The sequence below is a fragment of the Trachemys scripta genome, chromosome 9, assembly GCF_013100865.1.
Source record: "Trachemys scripta elegans isolate TJP31775 chromosome 9, CAS_Tse_1.0, whole genome shotgun sequence".
NCBI lineage: Eukaryota > Metazoa > Chordata > Testudines > Emydidae > Trachemys > Trachemys scripta.
This window is the reverse complement of record NC_048306.1, coordinates 75216904-75238135: the sequence shown is the minus strand read 5'-3', so window position 1 is coordinate 75238135 and position 21232 is coordinate 75216904. Positions and strand designations below refer to the sequence as shown.

General features: G+C 38.2%; 1 non-coding gene across 1 annotated transcript; it reads right to left on the bottom strand.

Annotated features, from left to right (window-relative positions):
• Positions 1–16809: 16809 nt before the first annotated feature.
• Positions 16810–16911, bottom strand: LOC117883454. Its single transcript, XR_004647272.1, has one exon. It is a non-coding gene; the product is annotated as a U6 spliceosomal RNA (small nuclear RNA).
• Between the last annotated feature and the right edge of the window lie 4321 nt (positions 16912–21232).

Here is a 21232-nt window from a genome sequence, read left to right as displayed (position 1 = left end):
CCCTCTTCCCTGTGTGTTTCTCCAGTGAGGGAGTCATAGCACATGGTTGGGGTAGTGGTGGCTGCACCCCCTAGAATGGCATACAGCTCCGCGTAGAAGCGGCAAGTTTGCGGCTCTGCCCCGGACCTTCCATTTGCTTCTCTGGCTTTGTGGTAGGCTTGCCGTAGCTCCTTAATTTTCACGCAGCACTGCTGTGCGTCCCTGTTATGGCCTCTGTCCTTCATGGCCTTGGAGACCTTTTCTAATAGTTTGCCATTTCTTTTACTGCTACGGAGTTCAGCTAGCACTGATTCATCTCCCCATATGGCGAGCAGATCCCGTACCTCCCGTTCGGTCCATGCTGGAGCTCTTTTGCGATCCTGGGACTCCATCACGGTTACCTGTGCTGATGAGCTCTGCGTGGTCACCTGTGCTCTCCACGCTGGGCAAACAGGAAATGAAATTCAAACGTTTGCGGGGCTTTTCCTGTCTACCTGGTCAGTGCATCTGAGTTGAGAGTGCTGTCCAGAGTGGTCACAATGAAGCACTGTGGGATAGCTCCTGGAGGCCAATAATGTCAAATTCCGTCCACACTACCCCAATTCCGACCCGCTAAGGCCGATTTTATCGCTAATCCCCTCGTCGGAGGTGGAGTAAAGAAACCGGTTTAAAGGGCCCTTTAAGTCGAAAGAAAGGGCTTCGTCGTGTGACCGTGTCCAGGCTTAATTCGATTTAACGCTGCTAAAGTCAACCTAAACTCGTAGTGTACACCAGGCCTCAAACACCTTCAAAATTTGGAGTACACTATACAGTTGAGGGGCTGACGGCAGCTTCTCTGTTTAACTTTTGATCTGTGAATATTCTGCTAATGTCCAAGAAGTGCAGTTCTTTCTGATTCACTTTCCTGCTGCATTTGAGATTTCACGTTTTAAAAGGAGGTGTGGCTAGTCCAAAATTAGGAGAGCATTTACCAAAACGTGTAAATTATTGTAATGCCATCTTCTGAAACAGGCAGACTTGGAGGCAATGTATTAACATACAAGTTACTCTGAATCTTAGCTAGAATTGATGCTCTTGAACCTTCTTAGATGTGTAGTCAATAAGAAAGCTGAATAGCTACTTTTTATGTAAATTCAATTTTTGTTGCAGTTGAATGGTGTCATAGGTAGGACATTCAGCTGGTGCGCACAATGACAAACTTTCTAAGCCTATCATACTTGGCCCAACACTGGAGTAATTACATAATAATGATTCTAAAGACATTGAAAAATTAGTGAATGTAACATTTCTCTTCCCTGAATTCTCCCATCTAGCAATACACCATCATTTTAATATTTAAGGCATTAATACACAGCACTATTTTTTCCAGGGAAGCCATCATGAAATGTTCAGTTTAAAGGGCAAAGTCTGCCCTTTGGAGAATATTATAAAAAGCTGAAACTAAGACACATGCATGCATTCCAGGGATTCAGACAAGTTCTGCCGTTGCAACTCCAGCTGAGGGGGGATGAACCTCTGTGGCCCTTCCAGGAAGCCTGTGAGTTTTGTTGCCAAGTTCAAACAACTCTAAAATACATAAGGAAATGAGATCCCATGGTATTTATATAAATTCCCATGTCAAACATAAATGAATAACTTTGTCTACTGTTCGGCAAACAACTTTCATGAATCTTTCCCAAATGCAAAAGTGGTTATGTCATTACTGTGGCCAATCTGGCAAAAAGGTACATAAAATGTACACACTGAGATTTGTGCTTTTGTATGTTATGTTAGATCTTATCTTACATTTATTAAAAAAATATGGCAGTGTACATTTTGTAATAGAAGATTACTCAATCTTCATTGTATGTAATGCAGTACTAAAAAGCAGACACCCAGAATAGAATTTGTACCACTTTGGGTTTAGCTTTAAAAAAATTCTCACCCAGCCTTTAGGAAAATATTCATGAGGCAAAATTGGCAATAGAAAAATAATTATTTGAAAAACATTATATGAGGTGAGTTGTTGCTTCCCTACTGGATGCCAGTTTAAATTGAGCTAATTTGTTTTACCAGTAGCTTAAGAAAACCCCAGCACAGCAGCATGACAATTATATCCAGGTGCAAGGACTTAATTCAACAAATTCTAGGTGGATCCTTCTAGTCTGCTCTGTGGGCCCCATCCTCAGCTGTAGCTAAGAACAGATGCCCTTGAAAAGACTCTGTAAACATGATCCATTCAGTCCTTGAATAATGAAGTTGAAATGTTTCCAGGGGGAAAAAAGTGATATTCTTATGTCCAGGATATCAATTGAAGTATGAATAAGAAACAATAGCACTGGAAGTAAAAAGTAAATCTAAAATCTAAGTAAAAACACTTCACTATTCCTTTGTATTATTTCCTATTCAAAGCATATATGTAAAAACTGTAGCTCAGTGCTGCAAAATATTTGGATACGTTAAAATAAATCTCTAGGATTTTTTTAATAATAGCGTAAAAATCAAATAAAAACAATGAACAATGTATTCTTCATTCTCGGGACATTTCGATAAGGATGAAGAGCAAATTGTTGCTATATTTTATAAATCTTTATATAATACAACTTATATGTTAGTATTTTTGAAGGCAAGAATTCAGAACTAACAGCTTTGATCTAAATATTGATTTAACATGAAAAGTTTAGATTTGTTAGTTTTAAAAGAAACAAAAAGCAAATAAAAAAATACAACTTACCATTGCACAGGTATAGCAATTTTCCTCAGACATGCAGGAGTGCTACAAGCATATTAAGGATCCAGTCCTACAGTCCCTACTGTAGCAAAACTTTCATTGGGAAGTCTTGCCTGAGTAAAGATTGAAGAATCTGGCCAGATTCTTCAAGAACACACTATTTGCATTCATTTATTACAGATTAATTAGAACTATTTTTTTTAATCTATATCTAAATGTTGGGATAAGAGGTGTATAATTTGAAAACTGCTGAAATACTAACAGATGTGCACATATTTTACTGATTTGAGTATAATTTATAGTTAATTAGATTAGCAAGGCTAATAGCAAATTTATATATGAGTTCATATGTGTGTTTGTGACTACAGAGCCAGATATACAGACGTATTATCTGCATAGACAGATAACGCAAAGATTTGTTTTTGTTATACAGTACTTTATACCAGGGACTTTTGGATAATTTTATTGCATTGCATTATTGCCAATGTAATTGTATATTAGAATGACTAAACAAAACACAACTGTAGATTATTTTTTCTAGTTTTACAATCAAGAGTTTGCTAAATAGATCCCAAACAGCAACATTTTGTGTTATGATGAATTTCAACTTTAACTAACACTAATTAGAGGTGTACCAGATGACTCGGATTAAACTAGCGGGTAGTGCTTATTCAGATTTAATGTGAGCAATCTGGACATTTTGAAAAACAGCCAAGCTGGGCTCAAATAAAAACCTGCCAAAAATCCAAACTCTGAGTTCACCCAGGCATGTAAGGCTGGTTCCCATGAACATTAAAAATAAAATTAAAACCAGTTGGAAGTCTTGGTTTTCTTTAAACAGAATATCATCTCCACCCTCAAGAAATATTTTTGCCTAATACACGTTGCCTTTTTAAACTGCCTCTCTGCACCAGAACAAAGTAAGGAAGATGAACTAGAAAGAGGTTTTATTTCTGTTCAGAGTATTGACTCTTATGTTCACTGGATACTGGTTTCTTGATAAGGGTGGGAGGGAGAAGGGAAGGAGGCAGGCAGCTGCCAATGGAAACATTTTTCAAACGGATATACATTTCATTACTCTTATCCAGGAATCAATAGCAAGGTTTTTTCACTAGCTCTTAATTTAAAATATACTTTACAGAGGCATATCTTATTCCTCTGAATCTTTGAATTTCTGGTTTAAGGTGAGTTTTAGGAGTTAAACACAGAGGGCCAAATTCACTGCTGCTTTAGAAAGTATAATACCATTAGCATAAATGGATTTATGGCAGCTTACACCAGGTTTGAATTTTACTTTTCTAGTCTCAGATTTTTCTCTTAGTTTCCTACCTATTGCTGATTTGAATTCATTGGATTCCTCGAGAGTTACACCAGTTTAAATAAGATCAGTGTTTGGCTCAGTGAGATAAACTGAGAACCAATCTAGGCCTTAGCTCAAAACTCAAACAAAATACAGGCCATAATTTTGAATTTGAAAATATTTGGTAGTCATTTCACACAGCTCATTTTTCACATTCCTCTGAAATTGTTGGGTTTGTTGGGGAGAAGTACCACCAAAGAATCATGGAAAAAGCTATAATCAAGTTATTACCAGCACTATTGAAGCCAGAAATCTAGAGAAATCCTTCTAGAGAACATATTTTCGCAAGACTGCCAGCTTGATTTCTCTCTTGATTGCAGAAGCATATGAATTTTTTAGATGCCGACCCAGATCACCAAAGCTTTTAAGGTTTGCCAGTCAGAAGTGAAAATCTACCTCTGGGGTGTAATTCCTTAACAGGCAAAGCTCCCATTGAAGTCATGAGAGTTTTGCTTCCCTAAGGAGTATGAGATTGGGCCTGCAGTTATACCACTGATCTCAATATTATTACATTCATTGGGGTTCCATGAGTATAAATAAGGCCAGAATTTGGTCCTTAGGGGCTGAGCCAAGTTCATATTAAAAGACTCATCAATTTAAGTAGGTTTTAGATCAGACCATTAGAATGTAATTTGATAATAATTCCTAAACATTATTATCAGACTAAGGGACCTGCTCTGCTTCCAGTGAAATTAATGACAAAACTCTAAGAGTGAAATCCTTTCGCATGACTGGGCTTCTACCCCACATTTTTTCAGTGGAATCATCAGGCCCACAGTAGAGTGAAATGGAAAAATAAGTAAAAGGCATATTGTCAGGTTAAAAATTATATATTTTAAAAAAATTGTCCTACCTATATTTCAAGGCAGCACACTAGATTATTGAAAGTCAAAGCATTTTTTAAAAATCTAATGTACAATTTCAACTTCACTCAAGGTGGACAACAAAAACAGATTAATCCATTTCATTTTTGTCTAGTCAATTTCAATTTTGTCTATAATTAGATTCTGCTTCACTATGCTTTCTGATTCTTATGTACTAACACCAGTGTTTTTCTGTTTTAAACTGAAGTGTCTTCACTTGCATAGAAAAAAAAGAAAAAAGAAAAATCATGGAAACTTGAGGCTTATTTTTACAAAATCTAAATTTTGGGTCAAATTTTGCCTCACAGTGTCCCTTTAAAATAAGGTCAGCAATAAAGACAAACATTAAAACATTTAAAAGTACACTATTCCAATTCTAGGCACCACATTTTAGGAAAGATATGAACAAACTGGAGAGAGTCCAGAGGAGAGCAACAAGTGATCGAAGGTTTAGAAAACCTGACCTCTGAGGAAATGTTAAAAAAAACTGGGCATGCTAAGTCATGAGAAAAGATGGCGGAGGGGGGACCTGATAACAGCCTTCAAATATGTTAAGGGCTGCTGTAAAGAGGATGGTGGTCAATTGTTCTCCACTTCCACTGAAGGTAGGACAAGTAATGGACTTAATCTGCAGCAAGGGAGATTTAAGTTAGATATTAAGAAAAACTTTCTAACTATAAGTGTATTTAAGTACTGGAATAAGCTTCCAAGGAACAATGCGGAATCCTCATCCTTGAAAGTTTTTAAAAACAAGTTGGACAAACACCTGTCAGGGATGGTCTAGGGTCACTTGGTCCTGCCACAGCACAGGGAGCTTGACTTCATGATTTCTCAAGGGCCTTTCCAGCCCTACATTTCTGCGATACGGTGATTAAAAAAAACTCAGATCTCTTCATGAATAAACAGAATAAATTGGTTTTACACTTGTTCTTTGGCAGCCTCTTGAAGAAATGTTCTGGAAATAAAAGTGAAATATGACTGCACCATTAGCATATGGTTGGGGAAAGAGCTTACAGTATGTTTTTCTGATGAATTGCTAAAATGATTTTATTATTGTTTAACAATACAGTTTAATTTTAGCTTCAAACACACTTTTTAATTTCTGATTTTTTCTTATATTTCACAATAGATAATTACTAGTGTAATCATTATTGGTCATTGGCCATTAATTTGTTTCAGAGCATGTACCTCAGTGGGCAGTAATTACTACACAGCCTTCAATAAGATATCATTAACAAAATGAGAAGACCAGAGAAAATATGTTAATTACTGTAAGTGCTCTATTGGTTTCTCTCTGGAATAAACAAGTCTAACAATTAAGATCACACATACTTTTTGCCAGACTATATTTTGTAGTGCAAAAAGAAAAAAAAAAATCCAATGCAACATAATAAGAAGATAAAAACTTCTTGTTATTAGTGGACACATTTTTCTCTTTAAACTTATACCATGCTCATGAAATCAAAATGAAAACAACAATATATATGTCATCAAGGCATTTAAGTCAATTGAACTATTCACATGTATAAAATTAAGTGTTTGCAATATTGGCGCCTATATAAGCATTTCTCCCCCTCTCACTTTCATATCTATATAGTGTTGCCCCTTTTGCCCTGAGAAATGGGCCAATATTCGGGGCCTTGCCAGGTTGATTCCATTAGAAGAAGAAACTGATGATGCATATCACCTATTTCTTTGGTGCAATACTGCTTATTTACAAAGAATGTACAGAAAATCCTGTTTCCCTGAATGCAGTAGAAACAAACAACAGCAGGCAGTTTCCTTGCTCAATATCCAAGTCTGTCTTTCCAACGAGTCCTGTCCTATGCCCCAAGGAGCTCTGAGTGCTTCTCTCACTGTTTGCTGGCTTTCTGCCTCTATCATACACACCTAGCCAAGAAATCCCTAGCTGCAGCATTTGCAACTCATCCCAGAGAAACCCATTCCCCCATTGCTTAGCCATGCTCAGGCTTTGCCATACAGCCAATTGCTTTGGGCAGTAATTTCTATTGTTTCAGTCATCGTTGCACAAAGGGGCATTTAATTGCTCCTTCCATTTAGCTTGAAAGAAGGGTGGTTAGCGCAACCGTCAATGTTAATTGGGTTTGTGATTCATGGCAGCCATAAATGTGTTCCAGTATAACAACATATTTATGGAAAGTACTAAACTGGCAAACTCTCCTATCCTGGAGTTCGCTAGTGCCACTAATGTTCTCAAAATGCATTAGCATGTTACTGCCAACCCGGAAATAGTTAAGGCTACATTGTACTGCTGCAGCCTTTTGGCTACAGCTGGTTGAAATTTCCCAAATATCAATTTTTCATTAAATTTATTGAAAAATTGATTTTCAGTGAATGTTTGGGCAAAATTCTTCATTCCCTTTTTTTTATTTTTTTCATTCAGCTGCAGAGCTGGTCATTGCCATGAAAGATCAAACTCAGAAATGGGATTGCTCTCAAATTTTTTCTTCTTTCATACTGGACCCCAACTCTCACTAAAAGATTTTTAAAAAATATCATTATGCTTTTGTCCAACTTCCTTTTCCCATTATTCCATTGATTTTAACACAGTAAACTTTAGAGCAGTTTTAAGATACTTGTCAATTCTAGTTTTGCTTTAATCACTTTTGTTTCTCACAAGGAGACACTCTTGATCATCCGCTCATTTCATGGTACTTCCACAATTCAACTATGAGCCAGATCGTCTGCTGGTGTGAAATAGCCTAGTTCCATTGATGTCAACGGAGTTACACATACATATACCAGCTCACAATCTGACCCTAAAAATGTTTGCCCAAGAACTGGGTGGGAATCTAAAATAACAATTCTCTATAAAGGTGTTTTATCTGAAATTTTGTATTGTTTCTAAAAGAAAACATCTTCCACTAAGGGTAGTCAGGAAGAACTATGCCAACAGAGAGGGGGGGATATACAGAGTTGCCTTGCATCCTGGTTGAAAATAATGGAGACATTCTAGCTTTACACTTGTATAACTGATAGTGGAATCTTGACTTGTAAAAATCTGAATGGAAGACAAAAGATGCACAAATACCACCAAAGTGGGTGTTTCATTTGCACCAATGTTCACTTACATGTTTCTAAAGTATTTACCCAGCTCTATGAGATATCATTGAGTAAATGAAGTATACAGTAGTGTTTCCTATGCAGTAAAAATAGGTGCCACAAGGCTATCTGACTAGAGAATGTACGACGGTACAGTACATGTTGCTTTGTAGACCATTGTGACATCCTTAATGTCCTTAACAAATCCATAGATTGGCTACTTAACTGTAACCAAAATAATATGAAGTAATAATTTTTGATCTAAGAATCCATCTCCAGTTCTCCTTCACAACTGAACAGATTAAGTACTATCCGTGGGTGTCCTTTCTGACATCTCCACACTTGAGTGGATCATATTGACTAAACATGACAGACTAGACAAATTCTTAGCTTTTGAAATAACTTCAGCTCAGTTTTTGAGCTCTCTGACAGCAGTCAAAATTCTATTATGATTTACAGTTTAATTTAACATACAAACCTCATTAAAATAACCATGATAAAGTTAAGACCTAATAACACAAATGCATTCTAACCATAGTCAGGACACAATTACATTGGTATGCTATGCCTAGTCGGAATACAAATACTTTTGGGTATGCTGTGACTCGGCAGTAAAGTACATGAGAGGATTTCATAACTAGAGATGTGAGAATTTCAACATTTTTATTTCACAAAATCTTCACTGACTTCCTTTTCCCCACTTTGGGAATTTTCTTCAGATGGTTAGCTATGATGCTTTTTCTGTGAAGTATCGTTTTCTCTTCATAAAGGACCGGGTGTGGTGCAGTATGTGATATTTGAGCATAGTGAATAGATTGGTATTGCTGGCAAAAATGGTGAAAATACATTTGTTACCATTACAGTTGCAAAAATAAAAACATGGTACTTTTGCTCTTTCCCACCCACCTATCATGAAAGTGTGATAATTTTTTCCAAGTGAAATAATACATATTTTTCCAAGTAGAAAGTCTGCCCAAAGCTTGGATGCAAAATATATTATAAAAAATATAGTAGCATAGGGGTCTTGAACACTTCTGGAGCCCCATCTTTCCCCTTCAGAGATACCAGCTGCACTACTGAGACAATTTGTAATATCTACAGGCCAGTGGCCCGGTTGGGATGGAGTCTTAGTGAACTGAAGTCCTCTTAGTAATATTAATTAGAGATGCAGGCGGTACAATACACTACTGACCTGAAGGCTGTGGCAGATTTCTGAGGAGGCAAGGCAGGACTCTGTAAATACACATCCACCATTGCAAGTTACCTTTTTTCTAACATTTGCTTAGCAATCCATTGGGGTTCTTCATATGCAGCTGGTGAAAATATGATTTCCCCCCAGTTACTGTTTGTCAACAGGACTAATTCTTTGAGCATCATATTCCTAACAAGGGATGACCAAACAGGCTTAGAAGACAAACTGCTCTTTCCTTCACTCTTCACCATCTAAATCTTTGCCCATTTTTAGAAATTAACTAAAAAATTCTGGCTGTCCAAATGCAGAGGGAGCGATTTTGAATTGGTGTCACCCCATTGATTACAGGCTGCCTAAAAAACATGATTTGGACAGGGCAAACTAGCCAAAGAGTGCCACAAAAGGAATGAGAGGGAAGAGGATACGCTATCCACTCCTGGGAAAAAATTAAGACCAGAATCGGACTTTCCAGGCTGCTCCTTTAAGTGTGACAAGGAGTCCTCTGAGCCACCTCTGAAAGGATGGAGAAAGACAGGGATGTAGGGGAGAGCCCTCTCAGTCTCTCCTAAAAATATTGCAAAGGTGGAGGAATATTCCACACTGCCCCCGGCCCCATCTAATGTTGATCAAAAGTCATCAGGTAGTAAGAACTTTGGATTTTGAAGAGGCAACATCCTGTGGGGCTCTCTAAATTTCCATATTCAAATGTAAGCATCGGACCTTGGAAAGTTTACATTATTATCATGGTAAAGTTTAAGGACCCCACAAAGGGCTGGATATGCCATTTTAGGAGTTGGAAAGTTCCTTTAAAATTTCCCCTAAATACAACGTGTGCTTACTCTTCCCCCACCCCAGACATTACATCATCTTCTTGAACTGCTCACACACGTCATCTCCATCCACCTTCTATATCATATCATCCTCACCTTCAAGGCTCTTCACTACACAAGTCCTGCCTACATCTCAACCTTCATAACCTCATAATCTGCATCCCCACTGGCTGTGCTCTCAGACTACCCTCCCAAATCCATTTTTCATACTCTTGTGTTATATTTTTTAATGCTGCCACTTATACTGGGGAAAATCTCTTTCAACTCTTCAGCACTAACCAGCCTTTTTTCTCTAATTTCTCTCTATAAAACACATTTCAATCTTTGAAACCTATCCATGCTAACTCAACCAAAAACAAAGTGTGTAATGGAGGAGGAGACCACCCATTGGTCAATCATACTTGATACATATTATTATGAATGAGAAACAGGAAATGATGGTTAAAAAAAAACCCAGCACTTTAAAATGAAAACTAGGGTTGAATTTTCTGACCTTTTGGTTGACCTTCAGGTAAAGACATCCACTGACTGCCTACAGAGATGGGGCTGCTAACATATAAATGAACATCATTCTGACAAAGGTGTATACAAAGAAAAGTTAATAAGAATACTGGTCCAAAGAAGCTTATGAAATGCTGAGAGGAAAGTGAAAATATTAAGACTGTAGATCTGCAGAGGTGAGGAAATTTAATTACGCATAATAAACTGTAAAATGGTGATTGTCCCAGGAATGGGACATAGATTAACATGCTTCCAAGACATTCTATCTCAACATACATTATGGTATTGTTGCAGAACATCATTTGCATTAGTTTTGTGACTTCATGGCTAATGCAGGAATGTATGGACACACCTTAAATTTTTAAGTGGCTTCAAAATTTTTTAGTATTATTGGCGGGGGTTGAGAGAGAAGGGGTGACAGATACAGAATGGGGTTGCTGAGATACTGTGATGTTAAGGCAAATGTAAGATTGTAACAGCATAAAGAGAATCATAACTTGTAAGATTATTCATTAAATTGACTTAAATGTACCTAGAAGATTGTACCTTATTCAGCTAAACAGTTATCCAGAGTTAGATCAATTTTACACTCTAACTTGAGTAATTCTTTCTTAATTTTCTAATAGGCTGTGTTTAGGATCATTCATTGTAGTTATATGGGGTCGAGGCAGATGATCCTTTAACTTCTGAGGACAAGCTGAAGGGAAGCAGGAGGCTCTGAGGTTATCATTCAAAGGCGCACACAGGGAGTTCTCAAGCAACAAGCTGCTGCCAGCCCTCTGGCTGCAGTTAACCCAAAGTACAAGAGCCCAAAGCCACAGATGATAGATCAGCCTTTGGGACAAGGTGAAAATTACATTTTACAAAAATCTGTCCCTCTAGGAATTTCCACCTTCTGGCGTTTCCTTTATTTACTGTACTTATTTAGAGTCTGTCTAACCTAATTCAGAAAATAGGTTATCATCAATGATCATGTCTTTCCTCTGTGTTTTATATACCACTGAGGGGCAAGTACCATCTCTCTGTCTGTTTTTGTACCTCAGACAGGGCACTCACCGTGATCAATAAATACAAATAAACAATAAAATCCAGTGATAAATTAAAGCTGAAGAATTGGGAACAGATTTTATAAAATGATGGGATTTTGGCTAGCATGCAGCAAACAGCATACACTTGGAACAACTCCTGTGTCAATGATTAACACTTCACTTAGCATCCTGAATAGACAGGGCATATGATAAGCAATAGCTGACCTTTATGAAAGCAGCAGATATATGATCTTTTCAGCTTTCAGGGAAAAAAACAGGATTGGCCAGATTTAAACTATGGCAATAATTTGAGTAAATAAATGGTCTGTATAAGTAGCATAATTTATTACAAAAATCCTCTGACTGATCTGACCATAACTTTAGACAGAATAAGATTCGAACACTCCCAGGCATCAATCTGTATACTCTCTTACTTGACAGTGATCCCATCCACATTTAAAAGCAACTTGGAAACAATGAGTAGCATTAATAATCCAAATGGGGCATACAATAGCCTAACACACATTGACTGCAAGTCATGAATGCTATGCTTGGTGATATTTGGAAACCATTTCTAAAGTCCATTTGCATCAATGCTAGTACACAGCAACAGTGAAGGGTAGAGTCCATCTCACCTGATCATTCAAAACAAGATTCTGCTTTATATTATTTGATATTAACACAGGACCTTTCATCCTGACAAATCCCATATCTCACAAACTATCCCCATATAGCGCAGCACCACTGAGACATAGGCAGCTGTCTGGCAGAAAACGACAGCCAACTGGGAAATGTCTCATCAGTGGAGGAGGTCTCAAGGCACTGAAGTAAATCCTTATTCTTACCAAAGTTGCTAGCGTGTCTTTAACATCCATGCAGCTCAAGACCCTGTTTTTAACAGTTTTACCCCAAAGCCCCTCAACAGAGGTCTAGATCATGCTTTTAAGTGGGAAGCTCTGATTTGGTAACAGTGAGGAGGCACATGAACCAGTTGTGCCTGTAATGGTTTGCAAATTGTATTAATATGCTGCCTTTCAGCAGCAAGGGAAGTAATTCATCTTCCAAATTTGTAGAGTGTATTGGGATGGGAGGTGTGGCATAAAAAGCAGGTATAGATTTTAAATCCAGGAAGGAGACAAAGTAGAACATCTAGTCTGATGTCTTGTATAACACAGGCTTCAGAATTGTATCTAGCAACCCCTGTATTGAGCCCAGTAATTTGTGTTTGACTAAAGAATATCTTTCAACTCATCCGTTTCCCTTTTATAGCAGAACAGCAGGCTTGCCTACTGTACTCTGAGAGGACTGTCAGAACAATACAGGACACAGTTGCAAATAATTTGCAATGAAATAATGCAAATAATTTGCATTATTTCATTGCAAATTATACTATAGAAATGTAAAAGCTGTTCTGTGTCTGTAAGGCCCAAACAAATACAGCAGGGTTTCCCTCAGCCAAAACTCAGAGTAAAGGTATAATACATGGCTTGCTTCAGCCAAGCCTAAAACAAAGATTTAAAGTGAAGCTCACTCTCACCAAACTTGTCTGCTTTGTGGTTCTTTTAACTACAGCTTTCTAAACAGCCCCCCTCCCTGAATCACTACCAAATCTAAAACTGCCCCACAGCACCTACCTTTATAGAGTGTTGGATGAATCAATTAAATTCCCACAGCTGGCTACCCTGAAAATCCCTGCACTCAATGCAAGCAGCTGCAGTCCTTCTCCATGCAAAAGAGATAGGATTAGTCCCTTCCTAGAATACTTTTTATATTACTCATCACATGCACCATCATCATTAAACCAAGAGCTTAACATTTGAGTAAAATATCAGGATAAAAATTACCCTGTGCTATGTCTGAAATATTCTGCTGTGGAGATTCAATTCTATTCTATTGATTTCCATTAAGTTTCTAAGTTTAATAAATAGATAACATATAAAAAGAAAATGCAATGAGTGTGTAGCATTGATAGACACAGACTCACTGGTATCCAGGAGTTAATAGCAGTTTATGTTAAAACTAGAAATGTTACTATAATTATGAAAATGAATGTATAATTTATGCACAGAAGATGGAAAATATGCAAGGTGTGTACAGTATATGATTATATTATATTTCCTTGTTTCTATTGATAGATGATAAATCTTTAGAATATGGTGAAACTATGCATTAGTCTGCATTACTTTTGGATGGCCATGATTTCTAGAAAAGTTTTTTGTTGTTTTTAATTAAACTACTTTTTTACAACAGCAGCCTTTCCCCTGCTTTATTATGCCAAGGAAGCATATGGAAATATAAACTCTGAGATGTTACTGATTTATTTTGATGTTGGAGCATTTTGCTCTTGTGTAAACATTTCTTATGACATGAATATGGATAGTTTCAAATCTTAGAAGAGTTCATTACTAAAGGTAGCATATGTTTTTGACTCCTGAACCATGAGGGAAATGAGAACACCCAGCTTGCCAAACAGTAAATTGTAAACAGTTGGTACACCCCTAAGCAAAAGACTGAAATAATTACTGTATCTGTGTTTTAGAGTAGCCAGCTCATTTTTATGTCTCATTTTTGTTTGTTTGTTTGTTTGTTTTTTCATTTTGCTGATTTAATGCTTTTCTGCAAGGTTTGTAGATGTAGACTAAATATATCCTTTGGGCCTGCAGCATCATGATTCTAAGTGTACAGATGTACAGATGTATTTCATGGATTCTGTGGTATCCTACCATCATGCATCAAAGTCTACACTAAAAGAGGCAGTCAGCTATTTCACATGTTTTCAGTCCTATTCATAAAATATATATTACTTGGTATCCTTGGGTCCCATCCTGTGAAGTGCTATGGACCAAATCCTCAAAGGTATTTAGGCACCTGATTCCCATTGAAATCAATGGAAGTTAGGTGCCTAAATATCTTTGAGAATCTGGGCCTAAGTGTCTCCTGGGAAGTTCTTAGTGCCCCTTCACCTCCACATTTTCAACTCCCATTTGAGCTAAGGTCATTCATTAATGCATAACATGGAACTTGCAGGAACTGGGCCATAGCTGGAGTGCATTAATTGCATATATTTGAATATGTCCATTATTATTATTATTTATCTCTTCCAAGATTTTCAAAGAAGCCTAAGGGATTTGGGCACAGAACCCAGTAAATTTACCTGGTGATATTTAAGTGCCTAAATCCCTTAGATTCATTTTGAAAATCCTAGCCATATATTGGAGTAGTGCCTAGAGGACCCAGCTGCATTGATGCTAGGTGTTGTACAAACACATAGCAAGAGAGAGTTTCTGCCCCAAAGAGTTTAGTCTAAATAGACAAGATAGAAAAATGGTGGGAGAGGAAAAGAGGCTATCCAAACACATACAACATGTCAATAGTAGTGTTAGGATTAGATCCTACATCTCCTGAATCCCAGTCGATTGTCCTAGCCACTGCATCAGACTACATCTCTGTCAAGCTATTTGATTGTTCTTTGAGCACACGGTATGTAATCAAGTCACTGTACAAGTGAAACATAATACATTTACACATATATGTTGGCCACAGATAGGCTTGAACTTAAGAAATCATTAACTTGCCTATATCTCCCCAACATGTCATAAGCACATAGGAACATGTATATTTAAAACAAAACAAACAAAATCCCTCCCAAAACGAGACACTCCTCTGCATACATTCCTTCTCCTGGGGAGATTATGCGATAACAAACACCGCATGACAGGTGTGAATCATGTCACTTACTGGAAGACACTCAGACACTATGGAGATGAGCATGGTATAAGAACCTATAGAAACAGAATAGAATAGAGAACTTCATTTTGCAGGGCTTCCTATGAATATTCCCTGAAATTCTGACCAGTGAGGATTCCCCCTACCTTTTGTTTCACTATGAATATCATGTGCAAATGAATCTCACATGGTGTCATAATGAAACCAGATGAAACTGCAAATTTTATAGCAAATATATTAGTTCATTTTCTCTTAAATTGGGCCAGGGTTTTCTAAACACTGGGCCCAGATTCAAATGAAAAGTTTGTGATCCTTGGCAAACCTGGTCTGAAGTGATATCCAAAATCATGTATGCAGCATATATCTTTCACACTACACTTGAAAGAATTCCTTTTGTCCCTGTAAGAATTATTTGGTATATTTGGCCAAATTCATCTCTTGTGTAATTCATTTTCTTCCAGTGCAGTGATGTAAAGGATGAATTAATCCTGTTACCATGATTTTTATAAATAATGGAGACACAATCAATGAGAAATAAATAGGGCCCAGTACTTAGAAGCCAAAACAAGACAAAAACTGCTTCCCATATAGACTCCTTTAAATCTGTTAACAAAAAATGTCAAGGATCAGGAAAATGAAGACAGCTCTGAACTGCAATATTTCATGCTCTTTCAGTGAAAGAAGGAACTATAATATACTGAAGGACAAGAAATTGATCAAGCATCAATATGTTCATTCTTCTGACATATAAACAGTGTAACATAACCCCTTTGTTCCACATTTGTTCCATGCAGTTATCTACTAGAATTTACTCAAGCTTCAAGTGTCATTGTGTGGACTTATTCATCGAGTAGGAACAGAGTGATGACACACAAGACAACTGTCATATTTTTCTTTCTCTCTCCCACATACACACATAACCAGGGTACCTCCAGTTACTGTACTCCATCTTATCTTTTTAATTTGTAAAATGGGAAGAATGGTAAAGATCAATTTTAAGAGAATTAAAGTAGGAGCAAAGACTCATAGGGTGAAGATTAGTGAATTTTAAATGCTCTTAAGCATTGCAGGTTTGAAATGCCCCCTAAAGAATCAAAGCACTTGAGGATTACAGTGCAGTTATCATTATGTCTCAAATTTTAGATAGCATTTGAATGACAGTTCAGTCCAATCAAATTGTAATGAATAGGCTTGGCTCTTCTCTGAATGTTGATGATATCTCCTTATCTAACCATGGAATCTTCTGTCTTTCTATTTTCCTTCTAGCTGATCTCCTTGCTGGTTTAGGTAACATCAGGGTCTGTACTTCCTAAGATCCTCAGGCAAAAGGCCATTGGACTTGTTTCATCCCATCTGGTGTATGTGGGGTGTAAATTGCATTGCTACCCTCCTAATCATAAATGGTCCACTGAGATCTGCTGAACCTGAGTTGGGGAAGTCACCCCTATGGGAGAGCTTGCAGTGTTTGCATTGCTGCCTTCCTCTGGGTGTTCCACCAGGGGAGGGCAACTTTAAATTGTAGATGGAGTTCCACAGGAGTCTTATTAGTTTTTTTTTTTTTTTAAAGAATGCTTCACGAATTTGCGTGTCATCCTTGCACAGGGGCCATGCTAATCTTCTCTGTATCGTTACTCTGCATGGGAGATGTGAGAAATCATCTCCCGTCTGTCCTATCCATAATCTTCCCTGACCAGCTTCATTTACTTTTTGGGTCAGTAGAGGTCTAGCTGTGACCTCCTCCAACAGAGTAAGGGTTGCATGTCCTTGCTTCACTACACCCCTTTGCAGGAGGATTTACTTCCTTTTGGAACCTGCAGTCTAGGTTAAGATCAGAAAGCTGGCTAGATCTGGCTCAATGTCTTTAGCACTCCTTTTTCCTGGTTTGAATTTTACCTCTCTATCTGCTCCTCTTTTCATTTCAGGGAAGTTTTCCTATCTTCCCCAGTCACTACCATTATGTAATGTCCCTACGTTTACTTAGTTCCTTCTCTATCAATCCATCTGATATGGCCCCTATTAACGTAGTATCTGACCACCTCACACTCTATAAGGTGTTTATCCTCACAATATTCCTAAGAGTTAGGGAAGTATTATTATCTCCATTTTACAGATGGGAAACTAAGGCCCAAAAAGGTTAAGTGACTTACCCAAGGTCACATAGGCAGTCTGTGATGGAGGAGGGAATTGAACCTAAGTTTCCCAAGTCCCAAGTTTGTGCCCTAATCAAGGGACCATTTTTCTTTCATGATTTCTATAGTTCATAGTTACTCTTTCTTTGTTCTACCCTATAGGAATTCTCTGCTTCCGTCTGAACCACTTCCTTTCTTCAAATCTCAGCTTAAAACCTCTCTATTCCCTTTCCATTTTCTCATTGTTATATGACTCATCTCCTTTCCATTCTTCCCCTTCATCCCCCAACCCCAGCCCCACAGACATGAACGAGGTTTCAGGAATAATTGTATCTGTGCTTCTTGTATATTTCTGATTTCTTTAGTTTTATGCTGCTCCATCTTCATAGATGGTTTTCCCTTTTTGCTTCTTTGAGAGTCACTGTGGCAATGTGTGTAAAACATCCTCTCTTTTCTTTATCTCTCTCTGAAAAGCATTTTGTGCTACTTTTATGGAGGATGCTTTATACAAATAAATTAGATTCTATATTGTAAGGAGAATGAAGTGGCTATAGCAGGGAGCTTTGGTGACATTGGAGGCATTATAAATAACAAAAGTCACTGTTTAACTACTTTTTTTTTAGAACTGGGCAGACTAAACCCTCTGTTTTATTTAATATATAGGATATAATTTATGGCTCCTCTTAACACTTAAAGTTGATTTGATTTGTTACCCATGTAGTAAAATTTGGGCTATCTTTGGGCTACCACTCAAAATAACTATTTACATAAAGGAAATTAGAGAGAGAGATTGCCTTAACCGTTCACTATGGTACCAATCCATCTGTACTTTCTAGAAAGCTCAGCACTTTTCCTTATGTTCTTCTGCTCATCTCACCTTAATATCCACATTATGCCTCCTCACATCCTCTCTTTAATATATGACCTCTTACATGTAGGTGCTCAGTTTCTTCAATGTCACTAACAGGAAAGGAAAATAATACTTAAATCTGTACCAGATGTATAGATTCCCCTTAGACTGAATGCACTGTAGATGTGCAAGCCTTCACTATAACATATTTTCATCTGCTTATGTGATGTACACATGTGGCAAGATAGTAAAATGTTTGCTTGCAATGCAGTGCTTCAAGCTAGCCATATATCTTTTTTTCCCATGTGGTGGTGTCTCATATCTTAAGCATATCAGTATAAGCTTTAATACCTATTTCACCCTTTTTGAGATGCTCCTAATATAAATCTAAATGAATGTTTATACCTACAGGAAAAGATGTTCCTCAGTGTTATGCATCAGAAAATTAGACTGGAGAACACGTTATGAAATTCCAGCACTCTTAAAGTTGCACTGCACCTATTTTGTTTTTGAGGGAAGATGGGATTTTGGCTCCCTATACTAGAATTTGGCTTTAACAACTGGTATTCTAATAATGACCCAGTCTTCCAGACTCCTACTCATGCAAATAATTATACTGAACAACCCTAGATCATGCAGCTTGCACATACCCCTACACTGCATTCAACATGGAACGCTAGCAGTGAACAGAGAGTACTAGGATGTGTTCTGTTGTTAAGGAGCTACAATGCCTCTCGAGCTCCTAGGTGCACAAAAGAGGCAAGTTTGCTAGTGTATTCCTTTGTGGTGTGCACCTTATTTTCCCTCATGCAGCCAGCCAACTGTGTTGGCCAGTACGTTGTAGCAGTTAGAGCCATGGCTCTGCCTACTTTATACCTCCCCAATCCATTATAACAGTTTTCAAGTACATAAAAGGTTGTTACAAGGAGGAGGGAGAAAAATTGTTCTTCGTAACCTCTGAGGATAGGACAAGAAGCAGTGGGCTTAAATTGCAGCAAGGGTGGTTTAGTTGGAAATTAGGAAAAACTTCCTAACTGTCAGAGTGGTTAAGCACTGGGATAAATTGCCTAGGGAGGTTGTGGAATCTCCATCCTTGGGGATTTTTAAGAGCAGGTTGGACAGGGATGGTCTCGATAATACTTAGTCCTGCCTTGAGTGCAGGGGACTGGACTAGATCAGTGGTTCTCAAAGCTGGTCCGGTGCTTGTTCAGGGAAAGCCCCTGCTGGGCTGGGCCGGGCCGGGCTGGTTTGTTTACCTGCCGCGTCCACAGGTTCGGTCGATCGCGGCTCCCACTGTCAGTGGTTCATCGCTCCAGGCCAATGGGGGCTGTGGGAAGGGTGGCCAGCACGTCCCTCGGCCCGCGCCGCTTCCCGCAGCCCCCATTGGCCTGGAGCGGTGAACCGCGGCCAGTGGGAGCCACTATCAGCTGAACCTGCGGACACGGCAAGTAAACAAACCGGCCCGGCCCGCCAGGGGCTTTCCCTGAACAAGCAGCAGACCGACTTTGAGAACCACTGGACTAGATGACCTCTCGAGGTGCCTTTCAGTTCTATGATTCTATGATTATGCACCTGCTTAAGGACAATTAATATTAATATTAATGTCCATGGTGATAGACAGCACAAGCACCTGCTTAATATTATGGGAGTAACTCATACTTGCCTACTTGCCCTTTGATGTTACATGATGCTGCTAAAATGTGGCACCATCTAAATACAGATCTGTGTTAACTAGCATCTTCCACATACAGGCATAAAATCCTCAAACACCGTAATGGTGCTCTGAAAGCTCTGTGTTCAGAGAGTGATCCTGGGATTTTCACTCCTCAGACTGGCAGGCAGGTCTTTGCAATATTGCAGATATTCGGGACTGGCAATGTGATTGCTTCAGCCTGTGCTATTACATTGCCTCCATTAGTGGATTCTTATAGCTGATTCTCTTCTCAGTCACTGCAGCAACTCCCAGTTTCTGCTCTTATTTGCACCACAATAAATCTGGACTAACTCCCATGAAGTTAGGATAATTACTTTGTATTCAAACATATGTGACAGAATACAATGTGCCCCACCTGGGCCCAGTACTGTGTTCCTTACTCAGGCCAAACGCCCACAGAAATTGATACGTAAAAGATGAATAAGGACCCCAAGGTTTGGTCACAGTTTTATACTTCCATGCTGTGCCACCCTCTATAAGCATTTTCATGGTATCTCTTACTTATTTACAGCAGTTCTGGTGTCTACGTATCCCAGGCTAGAATTAATTGTCATTTTGACATCCACACTGATGTTTCTGCCAACAACAGGAGCCATAATTATGTGTGGTTTCTATAGCACTAATACCAATAGTTCTCCCTCCTTTCCTTGCACTCGTCTTGTGCCACAGGGGGATGTTTTTCATTTGTTCTGATAAGGAAAAGGGAAATAAAGAGGATCCAGTGGGCTTTGATTTTCTTGTTTGAGAGGCAGAGACAGAGACATTCTCCAAGTGATAATGATGATATTATTATTATTATAGCACCCTAAGGTGCAATTAGGATCACAGCACCATTGTGCTAGGTGCTGTATGCACACAGAAGAGGCAGTTCTTGCCCGAACAAGATTGTGGGTATAAAATAAAAAAAAATGGATGTCATATGGGGGAATAAGATACAACATACATGCAGGGAAGTTAAGGTGATGATAGGCACACACCTCTGCCAAGAGACTGCAAATTGATAGCTGCACCCAGGTTGACTTCAGTGTGGCTTTGCACAAACACCAGGGGTCTACCTTGATGGCCTTGTTGCAGGATCAGGGCATGATGATTCCATTTTTTAGGTGTTTTATTTATTTATTTTTATTTAATTCTTGCTTACTTTTTACTACTTTCACTTTGTTCCTTTATATACCTTTATATTAACCTAGCCATTTTCTATTTTTGTTTATAACTTCACACTACCTATTTTTATTTAACCTTTGCCTTTTTATTTTTAAAAAAACATTTAACTCTAACCATTTTCAC